At 37.1% G+C, this 10,407-nt stretch overlaps 1 pseudogene; it reads left to right on the top strand.

Annotated features, from left to right (window-relative positions):
* Positions 1-9,037: 9,037 nt before the first annotated feature.
* On the top strand, positions 9,038-9,643 carry LOC102483531 (c-Myc-binding protein pseudogene; annotated as a pseudogene).
* The last annotated feature ends 764 nt before the right edge of the window (positions 9,644-10,407 follow it).

Below are 10,407 nucleotides of genomic sequence, written 5' to 3'. Positions count from 1 at the left end.
CTCTGGTGAGCACACATGCCCTAAAGCAAACATTATATAATAATAAATAAAATTAAATCATTTTAAAAAGAGGAAAAAATATACATGTAGATATAATCAAGACTTGCAGAACTTAACACCAAGAGACTTATGCTAAAAGAACATTTAAACACTGTATTCATAGTGAAAGAAGGATGGTCTGAGATGTAAGAATGTATGCATATAAATCCAAACAAACACTGTCTATATAAAATAATACTGATGATGATGTATAATTGTGAGGTTAATAAAAGGAACAAACTCTAACATATTTTAAAACAAAAGTGTATGATCAAGAAAAGAAAGACTAAAGTTGAAGGTTTCTAAGGTTCCTACATTCTTCAACGGGGGGATTAAAACATTGTTTAACTTTAGAATTTCTTTCTTTTTTTTTTTTTTTTGAGAGGTTTTTTACTTTAGGGTGGTGTTTTTACTTCACCAGAAAGAGAGAGACAGAGAGACAGAAAGTAAGAAATCACCCCCCAGGAGGGATGGCCACGCCGCAATTCCTTCTCCTCCATTCTCCTCTCGGGATCTTGGGCATGCATGCATGTGCGCCTGGCGTGAGTTTAAGACGCTGGGTCTGGGACTCGAACCACGGTCTGCTACATGGGAGTCCAGCGACATAGCCATTTCACTAACTGATGGTCCCTAACTTTAGAATTTCTAAGTTAAACACACATGGTAAAATTTCAAGGGTAAAAAGCAGAAAAAGAAACCCAAACAGTAAGAATGAAAAAAAATGAGTAAGAAAACAAATCTAAATACTAAAAAAGCAAGTGAGAAAAGAGAAAATGAAGTGTAGAAAAGGTGTAATAGAAATAGTGGTAAATAGAAGTAGTATAGAAATAGTATAATGATAGAAACAAGTCCAAATATGTCACAGTAAATGTGAGCAGACTATACTTGCCAATTAAAAGACAGAGATCATCAGATTATATTTTTAAAGGTCCAGCTATATTCTATTTCCAAAAAATATATTTAAAACATAAGGGCATGAAAATGCTCAAAAGTAAAAGGGTGGAATATTATATATCACACTAATTCTAATAAGAGGAAAAGTTTGTGTTGTTACATTAGTACATAATAAAGTAGACTTAAAGAAAAAATACATTATCAGGAATAGAAAAGGTAAATACATATTTGCCAGGAATATATAACAATTCTTAATTTCAGTATTCCTAATAAAATACCCTCAAAATATATAAAGTAAAAAAAAAAATCAACAAAGAGATATCAACAAATCCACCATCATAGTTAAATATTAAAACACCTCTTTCAATTATTGGTAGGTCATGACTAAAAACATGAGTATTGATAAATAAAATTTGAACAACACACTTAGCAATAGACATAAGCAGAACTCTGTATTCAATGATTAGAGAACACACATTTCCATGAAGCACACAGGAGACATTTTAAAATATTGATCATAAACTAAGCCATAAAACAAGTCTCCATAAATTTCAAAGAGCTGTTATCAAACAGACCACATCCTCTGATCCTGTACAACTGAGTTAGATTTGAATAACAAAGAGATGAATTTTTAAATCCTCAATCATTTGGAAATTTAAAAATACATTTCTATATAACTCATGGGTTAAACAAGTAACCATGATGAAAATGCTGATGTTCTAGGAACTGAACAATAATAAAAATACTATAATACATATCTGAACTTTGTGAAAAGTGGTATTTAGAGGGAAATTATATCCTTACATGCACAAATTAGAAAATAAGAAAGATTGAAATTAATGAACTCAATGTCCAATTTAAGAAATTAGAAGAAGAACAACAGAATAAATCCAAAAAATGTGGAAGGAAGGAGATCAAAAAAGATAAGAGCAGAAATTAAAGAAATAGAAAACAAAGACACAATAGAGAGGAGCAACAAAGCCAAAAGTTGGTTTTTTGAAAAGACTAATAAAATAGACAAACCTCTAGTGAGATTGATCAAGCAAAAAAGTGAGAAGGCACAAATAACCAATATTAGCAATGAAAAAGGAGACATAGCTATAGAATATAAACAGCAGAGTATAAAAAATAAGGGAACTTTATGCCAATGAATTTGAAAATGCAGACAAGAAAATCATGTCTTAACCAAAATTGACTCAAGAAGAAAAAGAAGTCCTATGAGTACTAAAGGAATTGAAGCAGTAATTAATACTCTTCCCACCAAATGAAGAAACAAACAAAATATAGCAAGCAGAGTTTCCAGTTGGTATGTGGATTATAGACAGGTGAAGAGAAATTGATCCCCTAAGCCCGAGAGATGACTGGTAGGACCTGAGGTAGTAGAGATCCTAGGCAGGCCACCTCTCTCTATGGGTATCCTCCTTGAAGATCCTTAGAGGGTGACCCTTAGTGAAATGAGGTCTGAAAAATTCCTCTGTAGTCCCTATAGATGATGAACATGAATGAGTAACATCCAGTACTCAGTTACTGCTCTGCAGTAAATATACTAAGCAAGGCCAAGGAGGTGCTTTATCACTTGGACAGCCTCTTCAGTAGATAGCTTCTGTAGTCTTCTGCTCATTGAGGACAAAGAGTCTGTGGAGCAGCTGGAAGAGTCTATGTTCCAGTTTCCAAGAAATACTAGGCACAGTGCAAGTTGTGATTGGTTTGGATGGAGCTGGGTGCAGGGAGGCCCACAAGGGGCTTCTGGAGGTGGCAGCTCCAGGTAGAAGCCCTGAAATTCTGACTTCAGGAATATCAGATACTTCTATCCATTTGTAGCTGATGAGCCCTTTTAATGGTGTCCATGCTAGCTGCAGGGTGATGGTTCTAATAATGATGCATGTTCTGCAAATAAGAGCATCATTATTTTGTAATAATTAATATAAAAAAGTTCAATTGGATTTGAAATCTACTCACTTTATCACAAGAAATTTTAACAATATATTTGCCAGTGGAACAAAAAGTTACTAAATATAATCACAATTGTTAAATATTTTTGTTTTTTGAGAGGCTTTTGCTGTAGGGCGCACGCCCTCCCCCGCAACACAGAGAAAGACTGAAAGACAGAAAGCGAGAAATCACCCCCTGGGGGCATGGCCACACTGCAATCCCTTCTCCTCCATTCTCCTCCTGGGATCTTGGCCACGCATGCACACGCGCTCGGCTGAGTTTAAGCCACCAGGTCCAGGATTTGAACCACGGTCGACTACATGGGAGTCCAGCGACATAGCCATTATGCCAACTGCTGGTCCCATGTTGAATATTTTTTAGTAATTAAAATAATTGATTTAAAATATTTTATCATCTACTTGTGCAAAGAGATTATTGATGATTGTTAAAAAATTGAACACATCATTGAAAAATCTTGGTTAGGATTTGTGTGTAGCCATTTCAAGAATAAAACTTTGTATAAAATGAATGTTATGGATTCAAATTTCATATTTCTCATTTAAAATATGAAAATATTTAACTTTAGAAGATTAATACTTGGACCAGCAGATGATGTAATGTCACTGGACTCCTATGTAGTCACATAAGTTCAAGTCCAGGACCTGGTGGCTTTAAACATATGCCAGGCATATGTGTGTGCGTGCCCAAAATCCTGAGAGGAGAATGGAGAAGGAACAATGGTGTGGTCATCCCCCCTGGGAGGTGATTTCTTGCTTTCTGTCTCTCTCTCTTTCTCCAACAAGGGCACTCACCCTATAGCAAAAAAATCTCTCTTAAAAAAAAGAAAAAGAAGTTTAATACTAACTCAGTATTAGAAAGGAAAACATACGCTGGCAGAAGGCGTGGTGGTTAAGTCACTGAATTCCCACATGACCAACTGCAGTTCAAGTCCCAGACCTGGCAGCTTGCTTTCTCACTTTCTCTCTCTCTCTCTGGTCAAATTAAATTAAAATAATAATAATAAATAAGTAAGTCTTTAAAGGGGGGCCAGCAGATAGCATAGTGGTTAAAATTCTGGACTTCCACATGGCTGACAACAGTTCAAGTCCCAGACCTGGTGGCTTGCTTTCTCGCTTCTCTCTCTGTCCCTCTCTGGTCAAATTTAAATAAATTAACAAATCAATAATTTTTTTAAAAAGTCTTTAAAAATGAACAAGTAAATAAGTAAAAATAAAAAGGAAAACACCAGACCAATATGGTTTCACAGGACAGAACAGCATTCCCAAGTCACACAACATCTTCCAGAACATTCTCAAAGAAGGAACATACTCTGACTCATTCTGTGATATCTCCAGAATCTTAATGCCAAAAGCAAATAAGGACAGCAGGAGAAAAGAAAATTATAGATCAATTTTACTCATGGACACAGATACAAAATCTAAGATAAATTATTAGTAAACTAAGTCCAGCACTGAAGAAAAAGGAAAAGAACATGGCCAAGTTGTGTTTATACCCAAAATGCAAAGTGTTAAAACATGAGGAAAATCTATAAATGTCATTTACCACATTATAAGATTATTGGAGAAAAATAAAAATGCAATCATCTTAAGAAGCACAAATAAGACTGGGGCCAGCAGATGGTATAGCAGTTATACCGCTGGACTCCCACATGACTGATCATTCAAGTCCCAGACCCTGTGGCTTAAAATTCATTCTGGGCCTGTGTGTGTGCATACCCAAGATCCTCGGAGAACGGAGGAAAAGGGATTGTGGTGTGGCCTCCCTGGGGGTTGGTTTCTCACTTTTCTTCTCACTGTCTCTGTTCTCTATCTCTCTTTCTCTGGTGAATGCACGTGGCCTAAGGCAAAAACAACCAAAAAAAGGAACAGAAAGAGACAATTGAGAAAAAAAAGTACATTTCATGATTTTTAAAAAATAAAAAAAACTTCTTAGCACAGAAGAATGGATGGAATGGAACTTATTTAATCTGATAAAACCTGTAGAAGCCTACAGCAAATATCATTCTATTTTTTTTTTTTTTTAGTTTGTGACTCCTGGACAGGCCACTTTTTTTTTTTAAAGAATTATTTTATTATTATTATTATTTTAAATTTGACCAGAGAGAGAGAGAGAGAGAAAGGGAAAGTGAGAAAGCAAGCTGCCAGGTCCAGAACTTGAACTGTGGGTGGTCATGTGGGAGTCCAGCACCTTAACCATCATGCCACCTGCTGGTCCCTTCAAATATCTTCTTTAATAGAGAAAAGTTAATGGAGTTTCCTCTGAAATACACCAGACAAGATAGAAACGTCCACTATCACTTTTTCTACTCAACACTGTATTTGATGTTCTAGCCATTTCAGTAAGACAATAAAAATAAATTAGGCCCAGCCCAGCAATGTGGTAGGTAGTAAACTGAACTTCAGTACTAGACTAGGCCACATGGCTGACTACGGGTTCAGAAGTCTGAGCTGACTTGAAAACATGCTGGAAGTGTGTACAAGTACCTAAGATTCTGACAAGCTGGAGGGCTGGGTAAAGGGGATCATGTCAAAATGAAGCCCTATTGAGGGTCCTTCTCTCTCTCTCTCATGATCTCATTCATGAATAATTTTTTTTCTTTAAATTAAGGCTTAAAGGTTGGAAAGGAAAAAAAAACTGTCATTATTTATAACTGATATGATTGTCAACACAGAAAACACAAAAGAATACAGAGAAAACTGAAAAGTAACCAAGACTCCTTGGAGAAATTTTATGCTGATTCTAGGATAGGACATACAGGATGAGCCTAGAAGAATTGTAGTACCAGAAAGTAAGGAAGTACTCAACGAAACTTAAAAAAAAAAAAAAAAAAAAAAAAAAGGAAGTGGGCATGTGAAAGGAACATAGGAGCCAAATTGAAAGAGCCCTCAGGGGTCAAAGCTAGAACAATTGACCAACAAAACAAAGAACACAGTAGTATATTTTTAACTCAAATTATTGAATAAGTATGCATAAATTCACACTGATATGAATAACTAAATAAGTAAATAAATAAGAGAGAAATCTTCCTTAATAGTAGAATTCCAATAATATATACAGTTATACCACTTCTAGGAGATAGAGTTTAATTTCCCTCTCTCTCTCTCTCTCTCTTTAATTAATTAATTTATTTTACATTCTTTCACTGAACATCATCACAACATACAAAATGCAATTTTCCCTCCACAATACATTGTAAAGTGGCTTAATCATACGTGTTATCATCAAGAAATAATATTTCATTTCTTGTTTCTTGGACATAAACATTTCCCTCCTATTTCTTACCATTTGCCATTTCCCACTCTCCTCCGACACTGTCTCTGGTATTTGCAGTTGCTTTCCATTCCTCTCCCCTCCCCCAAATTTCATTGATTCACAAAATATATTAATTAATCTAACTACTTATAATAGCAAGTTCAGTTGATACATACATACTGTGAACACATGTTGACTTCAGGCATGAAACTTTGTGGGTAGAATGAATAAGTATATTCATTCCAATGTAGCACCTAGTTGAGGCTATATAGCTTACTGTGGTCATTATACAGGTATTTTTAAATATATTTTTTAATTTCAAAAAAGGTAGTTTTAGCTTTAATAAATCAAAACAAAAAAATGTTAAGAGAACTTTGCTTAAGACATAAAGCCAGGAAACAGGTTAGGATTCTGTTTGAGTAGTAGGTACATGAACCCATCCACAACTCAAGAGAAGACAAAAATCCTTAATTCTGGAAAACAAAACATAGAAGATCAGTAATATTTTAGTCAAAAGTCATAAAATTCTATTTCACCAGTTCAGACTCATGTACTTAATCTATCTTCTGTTGTGGTCTGATATTTCTATTTAAATTCTGGAAGATAACATTGAACTCTGGATTTGTCCCTACCATTAATCTAGCAGGTTGTTTTAGAACTCTTATTTCTATGTGTCCAACTTTAGTTTTCCTGAGATAGCACTCCCTTCAAAACTTCTTGGAGAATTGGCCTGGTGCTGGTAAATTCTTTCAGGTTTTGTTTATCTGAGAATGCTCTTGTCTTCTCTTCCCATATTAAGAATAATCTTGCCAGATATGGTATTCTTGGTTGAAACTGTTTTTCACTCAACACTTTGAGTATATTTTCCCATTCTTTCCTTGCTCACATTGTTTCTGATGAGAGGTCTGCTATTAGCCTGATGGGATATCCTTTGTAGGTAACTTGATGTTTCTCTCTTGCCAATCTTAGTATCTTGTCTTTATCTGGTTATAATGTGTCTTGGAGAAGATCTTTTTGGGTTGATCCTATTTGGGGTCCTTTGTATTTCTTGGGTCTGGATATCTGAATATCACTCTAGGTTTGTAAAGTTTTCTTGCAGGATTTCATGGAATAGATGATCAATTGCCTGATTAGTCCCTTCACCTTCTGGGATACCAATTATCCAGATGTTTGGACATTTAATGGTATCTAATATTTGTTATATATTATTCTCATTTTGGGGGCTATATTCTCTATCTTCATGGTGAATTTTACTAGTCCAGCAGTTCTGTCTTCTACATCTGAGACTCAATTTTCTGTATGATCTAGTCTGCTTTTAATACTTTCAAGGGAGGTTTTGACTTCCTGTATTATATCCTTCATCTCCAACAGTTCCATTTCATTCTTTTTTATGGTGTGTATTTCCATTTTCAGCTCTCGCAAGAACTTCCTCACCTCCTGAAACTCATCGGCTCTTTTCTCCTGCCTCTTCTGGAGTTCATTGTCTCTCTTCTCTTCCATCGCTGTTAGCTTTGTCACTATGAATATTTTAAATTCTTTATCAGACATTTCCGTTAGTTCTGTGGATGAAAAGGAGTTATTCTTTTCCCTTGAGGGAGAGGTATTTTCTTGGTTTCTCATATTTCTTATGCCTCTGCAGTGATTTCTAGTCATCTGATGGGTTATTTCTTCCTTTTTTTGGGGGGGAGAGGTTTTTGCTATAGGGCGCGTGCACTTGCCAGAAAGACAGAGAGAGACAGAGAGATAGAAAGTGAGAAATCACCCCCCAGGAAGGATGGCCATGCCACAATTCCTTCTACTCCATTCTCCTCTTGAGATCTTGGGCACGCACACACATGCACCCGGCATGAGTTTAAGCCACTGGGTCCGGGACGTGAACCATGGTTGGCTACATGGGAGTTCAGTGACATAGCCATTACGCTAACTGCTGGTCCCTGTTTCTTCCTAATTTCTAGAAGTTCAATCTGAGTGTTCAGAGGCACACAGGAGGTGATCTGCAAACTCTTTGCTGTTCCATTTTTCTCCCTTTGTGCCACAAATTCAATGGGAATTGAGGAATCTGTTGACCCTAATAGTATTCAGATGTTTGGCTATTTCACTTAGACCTGTCTAGACACTCAGTACATGGAGGCAGGGTGACTTCTCAGCAGAACATCTTCATTACTCTTATTCTCTGAAAGCACTAAATCTCAGCTCCCAAGGAGAGCTCAGTCTTCTTCTGAAGGCCTGCCCTTTCTGCTTCTCCAGGGTGACTTCTCAGCAGAACATCTTCATTTCTCTTATTCCTCAAAGCACTAGATCTCAGTTTCCATGGAGGATGCAGTCTTCTTCTGAAGGCCTGCCCTTTTTGCCTCTCCCAGGGTGACTTCTCAGCAGACCCCCTCTCTCTTGAGAGTGGGCTAGATTATTATGAGAACAGAGTACAAAAAGGGAAAAAATAGCAACTTTCCAATAGAGAAATCTGTCAAACCACCTTAGCCAAGGGATGAAGGTTCACATTACTAGGTATTATGTATCCCCTAATACAATGTGAGGAGAAGGGTATAGAGCTTTTTTTAAAAAAATTACCCCAGTCTAATTATAAGAAGAATTTTAGATGAGTCCAAATTGAGGAACATTCTACAGTATTCTTCAAAACCTTTTTTCTCTTCTTAAAGATTTTTGCCATAGAGGGCATATGCTCAGAAGAGAAAGACAGACAGAGAGGGAAAGTAAGAAATCATCTCACAGGGTGGATGGATCTCTACCATTCTCGTCTCAGTATTTTGGGCACATATGCAAACATATGTGCCAGGATTTTTCAAGCCGATAGGTCCAGAACTTGAAGCATGGAGTCAGTCAATGTGGGATCCAGTGCCTTAATGACCACGTCACCTGCTGGCCCCTGTTCCTCAAAACTTTTAAAGTCATAAACAACAAGGATAGACTGGAGCATGCGCAGTGCTGCTCCGAGCCCGCCAGCCACGCTCTCTGGCACCAGCGACGCCGCTGCTGCTGTCACTATGGCCCATTACAAAGCCACTGACTGGAAGCGCGAGCAGTTCCGGAGGTACTTGGAGAAGTCAGGGGTGCTGGACACAATGACCAACGTGTTGGTAGCCTTGTATGAAGAACCAGAGAAACCTAATAGCGCTTTGGATTTTTTAAAGCATCACTTAGGAGCTGCTACCCCAGAAAATCCAGAAATAGAGCCGCTTCGCCTAGAATTGGCAGAAATGAATGAGAAATATGAAGCCATTGTAGAAGAAAATAAAAAACTGAAAGCAAAGCTTGCTCAGTACGAACCACCTCAGGAGGAGAAGCGTGCTGAATAGGATCCTTCTCAGTTGAGAAGACACTGAAAAATGGTTTCGTATGACTTGAATAGTTTGTATAGTATATAATCTTTTCTGAACAGATGCTATAGACCTCTTATAATATGTTAAATTCACCTATCACACTTCAACTGTTATAAACACAAATACTTAGAATCACCAATAAAAACAGAATGTAATTTTCTTTGGATCTTAAACCAGGAGAATCCAAAGTAAATCTTGGGGGGAAAAAATCCCAAACACAGCTATCTAATTCATTACCTTGAAAGACATTCTGTCTGATTAGAAATGATGGTACTGGTTGTCTTTTCGCCAAGTAAACAGCATGGAGCTGTTTTCTTGCTTTGGTTCAGGATATGTGCACAGGCACAGTCATTCTTTAAAATGAAGATGGCTCTGTTTTTTTATATCCCTTGTAGGCAGCCAGAGAGATCTGTGTGACATAAGGTGCTTTTGCACGGTGTATCTTCTGCTCTTGTTTATATAATATGGAACAAATAACTCTTCTTTGCCACCACTTTGCCTTAGATAACGGTGCGTGTGGAGTCTGAGCTCTGACGCCACCTTTTCCTTCTATGCAATCATGCCCTATCTGATGTTGCCTTGCTTTGCTCTGGGCTTCAGTGGGTTCTAGCTGCACACTGGCCTTGCTGAGTTCTTCTTTTTCTTTTCTTTTCTTTTTTTTTTTAAAGATCTAATTAATTAATTTATTTTTTACTTCACTAGAGAGAGACGAGAACGAGAGAGAGACACAGAGAAAGTGAGACGGCAAGCCACCAGGTTTGGGACTTGAACTGTGGTCGATCATGTGGGAGTCCAGCGTCTTAACGACCACACTATCTGCTGGCCCCTTTGCTGAATTTTTCAATTTGCTTAATAACAGCACTTAACCTGACTGTAACTCACATAACCTGACACAAGATCACACTGTTCTCTTGCTTTACTTAGTTGCTTA

The sequence above is a fragment of the Tupaia chinensis genome, unplaced genomic scaffold, assembly GCF_000334495.1.
Source record: "Tupaia chinensis unplaced genomic scaffold, TupChi_1.0 Scaffold148091_1, whole genome shotgun sequence".
In the NCBI taxonomy this organism is placed as follows: domain Eukaryota; kingdom Metazoa; phylum Chordata; class Mammalia; order Scandentia; family Tupaiidae; genus Tupaia; species Tupaia belangeri.
The sequence above is the reverse complement of the archived record's forward strand: the minus strand, read 5'-3'. Positions and strand labels throughout refer to the sequence as shown.